The sequence below is a fragment of the Wolffia australiana genome, chromosome 4 (genome assembly GCF_029677425.1).
Source record: "Wolffia australiana isolate 7733 chromosome 4, ASM2967742v1".
Taxonomy (NCBI): Eukaryota; Viridiplantae; Streptophyta; class Magnoliopsida; order Alismatales; family Araceae; genus Wolffia; species Wolffia australiana.
The window spans coordinates 19,617,922-19,629,069 of record NC_135838.1 but is presented as its reverse complement, the minus strand read 5'-3'; the positions used below and the strand labels follow the sequence as shown (position 1 = coordinate 19,629,069).

The 11,148-nt window shown below is 48.7% G+C and overlaps 1 long non-coding RNA gene across 1 annotated transcript; it reads right to left on the bottom strand.

Annotated features, from left to right (window-relative positions):
* Positions 1–339: 339 nt before the first annotated feature.
* LOC144702659 (uncharacterized) lies at positions 340–1,968 on the bottom strand. Its single transcript, XR_013581317.1, has 2 exons — positions 934–1,968; positions 340–789 (listed from the first exon to the last, which is right to left on the bottom strand). It is a non-coding gene; the product is annotated as an uncharacterized LOC144702659 (long non-coding RNA).
* Between the last annotated feature and the right edge of the window lie 9,180 nt (positions 1,969–11,148).

The following is an 11,148-nucleotide window of genomic DNA, read 5'->3' as shown; positions in this document are numbered from 1 at the left end:
TGGGCCCTTTATAACCCAAAAAAAATAATAAAAATGATTGAAAAACCATTTCTCATTCAATAAAAATTCTTTTAATTTCTTTATTTTTTGACATTTTAAAATATTTTCTAAAATATAAATCAATGTTTTAAAGACACTTTAAAACCTAAAACGCCCTTTATATTATCTAAAACATTTTAAAAACATTTAAAAACATTTTCAGAATATTTAAAAAGCATTTTTAATTATACATAAGATTTTAACAACTTTTATTAAAAATTATATTAATAGCTCTTAATATTTTAAAACAATTTTTTTGTTTTTTTTTTAAACATTCAAAAACCTTTAAAAACCTTTAACTTCAAAGAAACTTATTAATTTATAAAGTCATGATTACTATTGTAATTTAATGTACATTAAAACACAAAAACCTCAACACTATACATATATTTGTATTCGACCTCCTTTCGGGCATTTGGTCAAACACCTGATGCCAGACGTCGTCAGGACGTCGTTCGGTCATCGCCGAGCGTGTTGACTCGATGTTGATAAGTAGACGGTATCGGACAACGGCTGGGGGCGTCGTCTGACAGTGAACCCTAACGGCTGGGAACTACGATGGGATGCAAAAAATGCGTCTATTTGTGGTACGTGCAAGCGCCAACTATGGAATCTGACTCCCGGGAAACCGACGAAGTCGCCCGGTGGTGGGTGGTTAGACCTCCCGAGCCTCGTCCGAGGGGGTCGAGGAAGGTACGGCGCCGAACAGGTTGTTTCCTCCCCAGATTTTGCTCACACGGGACGGCAAGCCTGACTCGTACCAAACAGGTAAGACACTCGAGATTCACGAGTTTTCACTCGTCCTGTCCCGCTCACCTACGTCTGACCAGAGCGCGGTGGAGGCAATACAACTATGCACTGAAAGAAATAAGAGACGGGGCAGAGTGGATGTACCTCATCGGGGTCCGCTAACCGCTGTTCTTGGCTTCGTGTGTTCGTCCTAGCGCGGCCTTGCACAACAACGTTGGGGTCAAGAAGAGCGTGGCAAGGAGATGCTCATGGTAGATCCTCCGTCCAGTCTGCCTCGATGAATCCGAGGACGTCGTGGTATAGGGTAGATTGGCAATGGGCGCCAGGGGATTGGCCGGTCGGGCGATCCTGTCCCAGGAAATCATGGGCCGGCACCGTCGGTGTTACGGTGCTAACGGTCTCAGGACGCTGGCACAGGTTGGCGGAGATAGGAGCGGGTGGTGGCGCGGCCACACAGGATCGCCAGCAGCAACAATTGCGACGCTATGGACGTCGGGGAAGGGTTGCTGCGATGTTGAGAGCGACAATTGGAGACGTCTCAACTCAGCGTGCGCGAGCGGCGACGGCGGGGAGTCGATGATGACTAGACGTGACACGGCGGGTGGCGCATCGGTGAGTCGCACGAGCGGCGGCACAGCTGGCGCGGGTGTCGGCAAGGCGCAGTGAAGACCGTTGCACCGGCAAGGACTGGCGGAGACCCCAGCTTAACACAGGTGGTGCAAAGAGTAGCGCGACAGCAAGAAACATGTGCGACGACGTCGTTGGCACGGGGGCGACCGGGTGCAATGTAGTGATTATTGCACCGGCGGCGCCCGTGCGAGGATCCGACACGGGCTGATCGGCTCTTTGGGAGCAAGTTACCGGGCCGGTGGTGCGGTTTCGGGTATGCGGACGGCTTTGGGCATGCCAGCGGCCATGAGAAGTGGAGGTGCAGCCCCGTACGCAATGGGCAGGCCGGCTGTGCGCGAGGAGGTGGGGGCGGCACGGGTGGCTTGTAGCGGCACGCACGCGCACAGGCGGCATGGGCGCGAGGGCGATTTGGGTGGCGGCAGCAGCGGCGGCGGCTGATGGCGCTCACTCCTCCTCTTCTTCCTTCTCCTCCCTTCTTCTTCCTCTTCCTTCTCCCTCCCTTCTCCTCTTGGATCGTGACCCCCTTTCTCTCTAGCGAGAACTTTCAAACTTCAAAATTAACAAAGGGGTCCTTAGGGCGTCCATCTTTTCCCTATTTATAGGGGAACAAGGATGGACCCCTAATGGGCTAACAAAAGAGAAAATGAGAGGGAAATTGTCCTAAACCCCTTAGTGGGTAGAGGGGAAAATCCTTATAGATTGGATTTCCCCTCACTACAACATGAGAGTAATGGGGAACGAAATGAAGGGAAAATGTGAGAAACGTGGATAGAGGTTCGGATGAAAATGACGAGACAAAACAACAAAGAAACGACGAACTAAAAACAATGATAGCGTACCCGTTACCCGGGATACTTGAATCCGGGCGTGAGTGCCATCGCCTTGGCTTGCCGGGTGGGCTGAATACAAACCAGCGGCATTGTCGATGACGATGGTGACATCTCTAAAGACATTCCTAGGGTCGTAGCACCATCAATCCTCCCGGGTGGGAAGAACTCGTCTCCAGCGAGTTAGGTGGGATGAAGGGCAGTGGCTGGATTAGATCCGGTCGAAGGCGATGGAGCTCTTCTTCTTATATCCAAGCGTCGTTCGCGCTGGTTCGTCCCAGCCATCGCACCAAGAACCTCCTCGATACTTGGTCCCTTGCATAGTCAATTATCTCTTGTAGTACACAATCGATTGCCTCGTGCCAATCGGGTGAAACAATCAGGGGAGTGGTCGCGGCAAGCTTACTCACACTGATTGGGTCTAGAGAGGTTGGGTCGAGAGGGTGAGAAGGGGTTCGGTACGGAGCCAAGTCCGCCACGTTGAACGTGGAGCTTATTCCCCATATAGGAGGAATCTCGACAACGTAGGCATTGTTGCCCACCCTTTGGAGGATCGAGAACGGGCCGGCACTACAAGCATGTAGTTTGGTAGCCGTCCCGGGAGAGTATCTCTCAGGCCTAAGCCTAAGCATCACTAGGTCTCCCACATCGAAGACTCAGGGTCGGCGGTGCAAGCCGGCAGCTTGCTTGTACAATGCATTTTGTCTAGTGATCCTATCATGGATATGTTGATGCAATGCGAAAACATGCTGGGCGAATGCAAGACCGTCCTCTGATACCCTAACATGAGGGTCTACGGGTGCTAAGTCTAGTGGGTGACGAGGGGCCTGGCCATAGGCGATATCAAAAGGACTCAACCCGGTGGTTCGATTCACTGAGGAGTTATAAGCGAATTCGGGGCGAGGGATTATCAAATCCCATGTCGCAAGGTTTTCGCCAACTAAGGACCGAAGCAGGTTGCCCAAGCTCCGATTGACTACTTCTGTCTGGCCGTCCATTTGAGGATGGTAGGCAGTCAAAAACTTGAGCTTCGTGCCGAGGAGACTCCACAAGGTCTTCCAGAAGTAGCTTGTGAAGCGCACGTCTTGTTTGGACATGATCGAAGTTGGTAGGCTGTGGAGGCGCACAATCTCTCGAAAGAATAAGTGCACAACCTACGTGACATCAGACATCTTCGCGCAAGGCACGAAGTGCGCCATCTTTGAAACCTGTCGACAACGACAATGATGGAATCGTGTCATCGTGTGGTCCGGGGTAATCCTAGGATGAAGTCCATATTGACAATGCGCTTTAGCGAGGGCCAGTAGAATAGTATTCTACGGTCGCAATGGTCTTCTCGTGACCGAAATGGCCGCTAAGACCTCCGGCATGACATTCCCAAGTGAGGAAGTCACGCAGGGACGTGCGAGGCACGCGTAACCTGTTCTGGTAGAACAAGTAGTCAACGATGATGACGTAGTCCTGATTATCGTAGGATGGACCTCATTGAACTTCTACGATGATCGGCCCGAAATCTGGGCAGCTGTCGTATCCTTCCCGGATGGTCTCGAATCCTTGAAATTTCACCTTCATGACGTTGAGCACGTAGGCTCTCTGGCTGAGTGCATCACTGACAACGTTGTCCTTGCCCTTCTTGTGCTTGATAACAAACGAATAATCCTGGAGATACTCCACCCGTCTTGCGTGTCGGTCACTCAATTTCTACTGCGAGTGCAGGTACTTGAGCGCCTCGTGATCCGAGAAGAGCACAAACTCCTTTGATAGGAGGTAGTGCCGCCAGTGCTTCAGTGCCTGGATAACGGCGTAGAACTCCTTATCATACGTGGAATAGCGGAGTCTCATGTCGTTTAACTTTTCGTTGAGGAATTCGATGGGTGGCCTTCCTGGCTAAGTACACCACCGATTCCGACGCCGAAAGCGTCTCATGTAACCTCGAACACCTTCACGAAGTCAGGTAGGCGTAGAACGGCCGCCTGTGTTATCATGAGTTTTACGTGCTGTAAAGCACGTTCGGCGGCTTGCGTCCAAGTGAACGGCTCCACCTTGAGGCAGTCGGTGATGGGAGCCATGACAGAACTGAAGTTCTGTATGAATCACTGGTAGAACGTCGCGAGACCGATGAAGCTCCAGATGTCGTGGAAGCTGGCTGGTGAAGGCCACGACGTGATGGCCCGTATCTGCGGCAACGCCCTAGACGGATACGATGAACCCGAGGAAGGCAACTTCCGCAGCGAGGAAGCTACACTTCTTAGGGTGTGCGTATAGTTGTTCACGCCGAAGGACGGTGCAAACTTGCCGGAGGCGGTCGAGATGCTCCTCTCGCGTGCGACTGTATATGAGGATGTCGTCAAAGTAGACGACGACAAACCTCTCGATAAACACGTGCAGTACCTCATTCATGAGTCGTTGAAAGGTACTTGGTGCGTTGGAAAGGCCGAACGGCATGACTCTCCACTCGTATAACCCGTCCTTTATCTTAAAGGCGGTCTTCCATTTGTCCCCTAGACGAATCTGAACTCGATGGTAGCCACTTCGGAGGTCGATCTTCGAGAAGATAGTGGCGCTGGCCATCATGGCGAAGAGGTCCTGTACGCGAGGAATGGGAAAACGGTATCTGACCATTATCTTGTTGATGGCACGGCTGTCGCAGCACATGCGCCACGTGCCATCCTTCTTCGGGGCTAGGAGAGCGGGCACCGTGAAAGGGTTGAGGCTCTCTTGGATGAGGCCCTTCGTGAGAAGTTCGCGGACCTGACGTAGTAGCTCCTTGTTTTTATGCGTCTCCATCCAGTAGTGGGGCAGATTCGGTAAGGACGCGCCGGGCACGAGATCAATCGCATGCTGGATGTTACGCATCGGCGGTAGTTCGCCGATTAACTCCTCAGGGAATACGTCACCAAATTCCGATACGAGGGTTTCAACCTTGGGTGGTCGGGGCTCTACAGGTGGGTCAGCGGGGACGTCAAGAGTGATGGCGAGGCACAGTGGCATGTCGTCACCCTCGCAGCCCAAGTCTCGGATGAACAAGGGGCCTCGAATGACCATTAGCCGTACGGGCTTGGTCGTGACTGGCTTGTTCGCCGATTTCATGGTGTACGGGTGCCATGTGACCCGTCGTCCCTGGTATAAGAAGGAACACGTGTTCGTCCTTCCAGCTAGAGTGACGTCGTGGTCATATAGCCAGGGACGGCCCAAGATGATGCTTCCCACTTTCATGGGAAGTACGTCGCATAGGACGCTTTTATCATAGGCGCTCACCTTCAACGGTATGCGGCACTAACTCTTCATCGAAAGTGATGAAGCGTCTATCCACGATACGTCGTAGGGAGTCAGATGGGCAATAGCGGTTAGCCCAAGTCGGGTAACCATCGTATCAGATATGGCATTGATGCAACTCCCACTGTCTACGATCAATTTACACACCTTGTCATTGATCTTGACATAAGTGTAACAGATCGAGGTGCAGAGTGACACGTCTACCATAGGCTCTGGTCTGGGCTCTACTTGAGCTGATTGAGCGGGTGGAGCGGCATGGGGTAGTGGTCGTGCTCTACGAGTGATGGGCTGGTCAACAGCTATGTTGGCCTGCAGACGACCGCAACTCGTGGCATCATGGGCGGATTCGCACGTGGTATAGTGATTTGTATGTACCCGACCTGTCCATCGGGTTCCTCGTACTCGAGGGCGAACTCCATGTCGTCCAGTTGGCTGGGGTCGACGTCTCCAGCATCGATCAAAAGTGTCGTTGATTGGCATTGGTTGGCCTGGTGCCCTCTTCCATGGCACTTGAAGCACGTCACGTGTGCTTGGCTTACGGTTATGCTGCGGGTCGGAGTGTCATTCGTGATGGCCCGAGCTAGTGGGGTCGACTCCATAGAAATGGCGGGAGCGGTTCCTTGCCCCCTAGTGGCCAGGGTAGCCCGTATGGTCGCGGGCGGGGTGGTCCAACAAGGAGTGGGCCAGACTGGTGGGGTCTAGGGCGATGTGCTCGCACTGGGTGTAGCGGTCTCATCGCAAGGATGCTCCATATGCTCAACCAGATGATATGCCACGTCAACTTCAGCCGGGTTGCATTTAAAAACCTCGTTCCGCAGGGCTGGTCTGAGTCTGTGAGCGAACAATCCGATGATGATTCGCAGGTCCTCCATGAATCGACAACGCATCCGGCATTCCTTGAAGCCCTCGATGTACTCCGTCACAGTGAGTCGACCTTGCCTAAGATCGAGCCACGAGAGGAGTAGTGACATCTGGTACTGTCGAGGAACGTGCTTGCTCCTCAACTTTTGTGCCATATCGGCCCTAGATGTGATGGGTCATCCTCGTCGCTCGGCGACACGCTCGTTCTCCCAGAAGATCTTGGACTGTCCGCCAAGTCTCATCTCCACATATCTGGTGCACAGGTCGTCATCCATGCAGTACCACCGAAAGTAGGAGTTCATACTCGACTCTCGGTCGATGAACTCCTTGGGTTTCCTCGACCCCTCGAAGACGACGACATTGACACTCATGCTTCTCTGGATGCGAACGCGGTACTCCTCTCCTCAACGCTCTTCGTCGTCCGAAAGCCGTTCAGGCACCGAGTAGTCCTTGTGACGCGAGTCGACATGTTGGCGAGGCGGGCTCAGCTCGCGGTCGCGGTCGCAATCGTCCCAGTGGTGGGGGCGATCCTTGCGAGGCGGCGCGCGGCCGTCGGGCATCGCGCGTGGCGGTTACCGAGGAGCCTCGTCGACTTCCTCGTATCAGCAGTGGTGAGGTCGGGCGTAGTCGTCACGGCCGACAAGTGGGTCTGCTACATACCTACGATCGCGGGGCCGGACGGGGTCGTCACGGCGAGCCGGGTGGTCGGCGTCAAACTCGTGATCGTGTCGTCGGAAGTAGTGGTCTGGGTGGACTGGTCGGTCGGCCTCGTACCCGCGGGCATAGTCGTCCCGCGGGTGTCTCTTGTCCCTAGCACGGACATCCTATGGGTCGCGTGCAGGGTCTCATGTGGGGTCTCGGGCGGGGGGTGTCTTCCTCGCTGGGCCTCGACTAGCCTTCGATCAAGCTCCTCGTACTCGTCGTCGTCATCGTAGTGACTCCTCTGTCGATGTGCGTGTCGAGCAACCCTAGGTGGGTCGCGGAGTCGCGCTCGAGCTGCGAGCGCCGGATTGGTGTCATGTACCGGAGATCATGGGCGTGCGAGCATCTGCTCCACACTCTCTACCATTGCGGCCATGGTGTGAAGATACGTCCCTTGCTCGTTTGACGGGTCCTCCTGGGGTCGGTGCTGGCGGTGCATTCCTCCTCGCCCGCATCCTGCTCCACGGCCACATGAAGTGGCAGTCCGGGGTGTGATCTCATTGACGGGAGACTTCCCGTGCAGTCATCGACCTATGGTCGCCCTATCCTCAAAGTCGCTAGGCGGTGAGCCACCTAGTGACCGTGGTGAGTCATGCGGGGTTCGTCGGGGGTCACGGGACGCATGAGTGTGTTCGCGTGGCCCGGACAATTCGGGGTCACCCATATCGACGGGTGCGGTCTGCGAGGGCTCCGTAGGCGGTTGTGTCAGACCAGCCACGAGCGTCGTGGGACAGGATTCTGAGAGAGCAGTGGGGTTGCCCGTTTCGTCGTGCGACTGTTCGGAACGTAGCGGGGATGTAGAGCCTCCGTGTTGAGCTCTCCGGCTCAATCGTGTCTCTATGGCCATCCCTAGGGAACCTATATGAGTTTTCAAAATGCGATGTGATGCGGATGATGCTGATGATGCGTCGGAGACGTGTTGTGGGCGACCACAGCCGGGCTCTGTTACCAAGTTGATGTTGGACGTCATCACTTCATCGGCACCGAGCCTTCACTCTCGGTGACGACCAGACGACGTCCCGATGACGTCCGGCGTCAACACCTCTCGGGTGTTTGACTAAATCTACCCATTATTTCATTAAATTGATTCCAATAAGTAGATAAAAATGAATAAAATCATTTAAACACTATATAAACTATATATAACTCCTATTTTGACCCCGTCTAGGGTATTTGGTCGAACACCTCTAAGGTGCTCGGCTAAAAAATCCATTCCACACCTTAAAATTAACTATAAGAAAATATATAAAAATATAAAACTACTAGAATGCATATACTAACTATAGAATAAATATTATACTTATATAAATCATAATCTATTAGTATAAACAAACCTATACTAATATACATACTTCTTATTACTACTACTATTATCTCTACCATCTTCTAATATTTCTATACCTATCTAAATACTTACTTAGTATTTAAAGATTAGATAGTCTTTAAATATTTCCCTATCTATATTCTTAATATATATAACTTCTGCTCTAGCTTACCTATCTTAATTATATAATATTTCCCTATCTATTCTATTTCATTTCTATTCTTCTTTCCACTTATTACTAATTGCTCTTAATACTTACTCTATAATTATTCACTAACTATTTTAATATCATTTTAAAATATAATATCTTACCTCTCTTTTATAGTTATCTTATTAAACTAATATTTTCTCTACTTACTAATTACTTATCTCTTTTTATATGTATTATCTTTAGTATTATTGAATGACCCCCTAACTTCGGAAGGAAGTGAATCAATGATTGATGGTGCTTAGCGACGTAGCAAGAAATGAATCAACGTTCAACGGCGCGTAGCGCTTAGCACGACTTTAGATGCGGGAGCTAAGAAATGTTCTGCAAGAAAGGATGAAAGGTTACAAAGTAAATGAGGTTATCCAACGTTCTTCAAGAAAGGTTATCCGTTAAGGTTCCGAAGGAAGTGGACATCCTACATTCTACAAAGGTTCAGTCCGTTCAGCATTAAAAATTCTTATGTGAAAACATAATCGAATGTTCTGCAAGAATGAAAGAAAGATGGAAACTGATGCTAATCAGTAACTTTGTAACCGAAGTAACCTCTTTCGCGGGGTTCTCAGTTCTTCTAAAAGAAGAACCTTTGATGGCTCTCTGTGTTAACAAGCTTGAATTCTGACTTAAAGACCATCTAGCTAGTCGTCTTCCCTGGGGTAGGGAGTTGGCTGGTTCAAGAAAGACCGGATTGGATCAGCCCTCGTTCTCCCAAGGGCACATAGAACATTGCTATAATTAGTTCAGTTAGGTTCTCCAAGAAAAAAAATTGACCGGGAAAAAAATAGAATTCCTCTGAATAAGAAGCCAAGCGACCAACAACATCTCATTGATTGGTTTATTTACTTCGTAACCTTTTACTTCTGTTATCATTTTCAATTGGACGATCCATTAATCCAAATTTAAGATGATTTTAAATGGATAAATGTTTTTGATTTTCATTGGAGACATGGAATTGATGGATTTTTTATTGGACCTGTTTTACTTACAGGATTTATCACCACTTTAGCTACTTTAGCAGCTTGGCCATGGGGAGGGATGAAGGCGCGAGTTTACGAGTGGGTTTCGAAGTCAATGAAGATGAATGTTACAAAGTCAATGAAGATTCAGATTCACTAGGAGGTGATGCTAATCAACGTTATCCAGCAGATCAATGAAACCGTGGGAGGAGAATATGATCTCTGACCGTGTGCCTGTTGAAGAATGAGTCGGCGAGGCACGAGAGTGGAAGCGACAAAGGCGCGTAGCAAAGGTTCTGAAATAAAAGGTTATCTTCAAGATCAAACTCTTAACCCCTTCTCCGAGCCGTGTATTGTAAGTGATCCGAACCCGCCCATATAGGGAACCGATGAGCACGGAAGAACGTGGGTACCGTGATTAGCATCATCTCAGAACCTGCTCCATCTAAAATACAAATAAATAGGGACAGCCGTAAAAGTAGTTTCGTATCTTGAATAAAGTAGGTTTGATCAGGCAAAGGTCTATGCGTGACTTTAGGAGCACCGAAGGTTACAAAGTACTTGCAGAACGTTATGAAATAAGATATGAAAGAGAGTCAATTTCTTTTTTTTTGGGGGGAGCAAATGAATAAGAAGGTTTAGAATGAACAATGAATAGCTGAGTCTACTAAACTAAAAGAGGTTCTGATTTATCAGTACTGGTCATTATGTATTCTTATATGTATTATCTTTAGTATTATCTCTTCTTATATGTATTATCTTTCGTATTATATCTTAACAAATAACAACTCATTTATTGCATATATACCTAAAGGCCAGTCCCTGTGGAGACGACCTTACACTATACAGTTGAGTAAGTTTCTATACTTTATCAAATGTATTTGATAGCATGAAACTTAATTTTACAACGGAAAATTAAAATTTTACAACGTAATTTGCCTCCGTCAGTTATACAAGTATATCAAATGAAAGAAACACTGTATAAGAACTTGCCGCTCCTTAGCCCCCTTCGCAGTGTCAAACGCATGCCTCTTCCACCTGATTTTTCTTCAAACATTCAGTTCACTTCATGTGGTCCCTTTAGCCAGTTGTGAATGATATTACCATAACCTCTATATCAACAACACAGATCATTGAAGCAGCCCCCTTAGCCTAGTCAAGGAAATTCTCAATATATTCCTAGATATTTGCAATATGAAATAATTAAATTCTGACAAGTAAATATTAAATAAAATAAAATCAATATGTAGCACTCCCTAGATGTTTCTCTTGTTGTTCAAAAATCAATCATTGATTTTGATTTTCCTTTTAACTTTTGGTTTTGGTGTTAACTAATCAATCTATTGATCAATGAATCACGTTTCGTACTAGATCACCTTTGCAAGAACTCTAGCAATCCTCTCAACAATGATCTTAATTATTTGGCCTAGAACCCTCAAGAAATAATGATCAAAATCCAATCGGTCCAGTAAGTCTAGTTGTCAGATTAGGCCTACTAAGCTCCTATTGATTGATCTCTTTAGTCCCGAACTTCAAGCAATCCAATATTCTCTTTTTCATCAATATTAGCCCAAT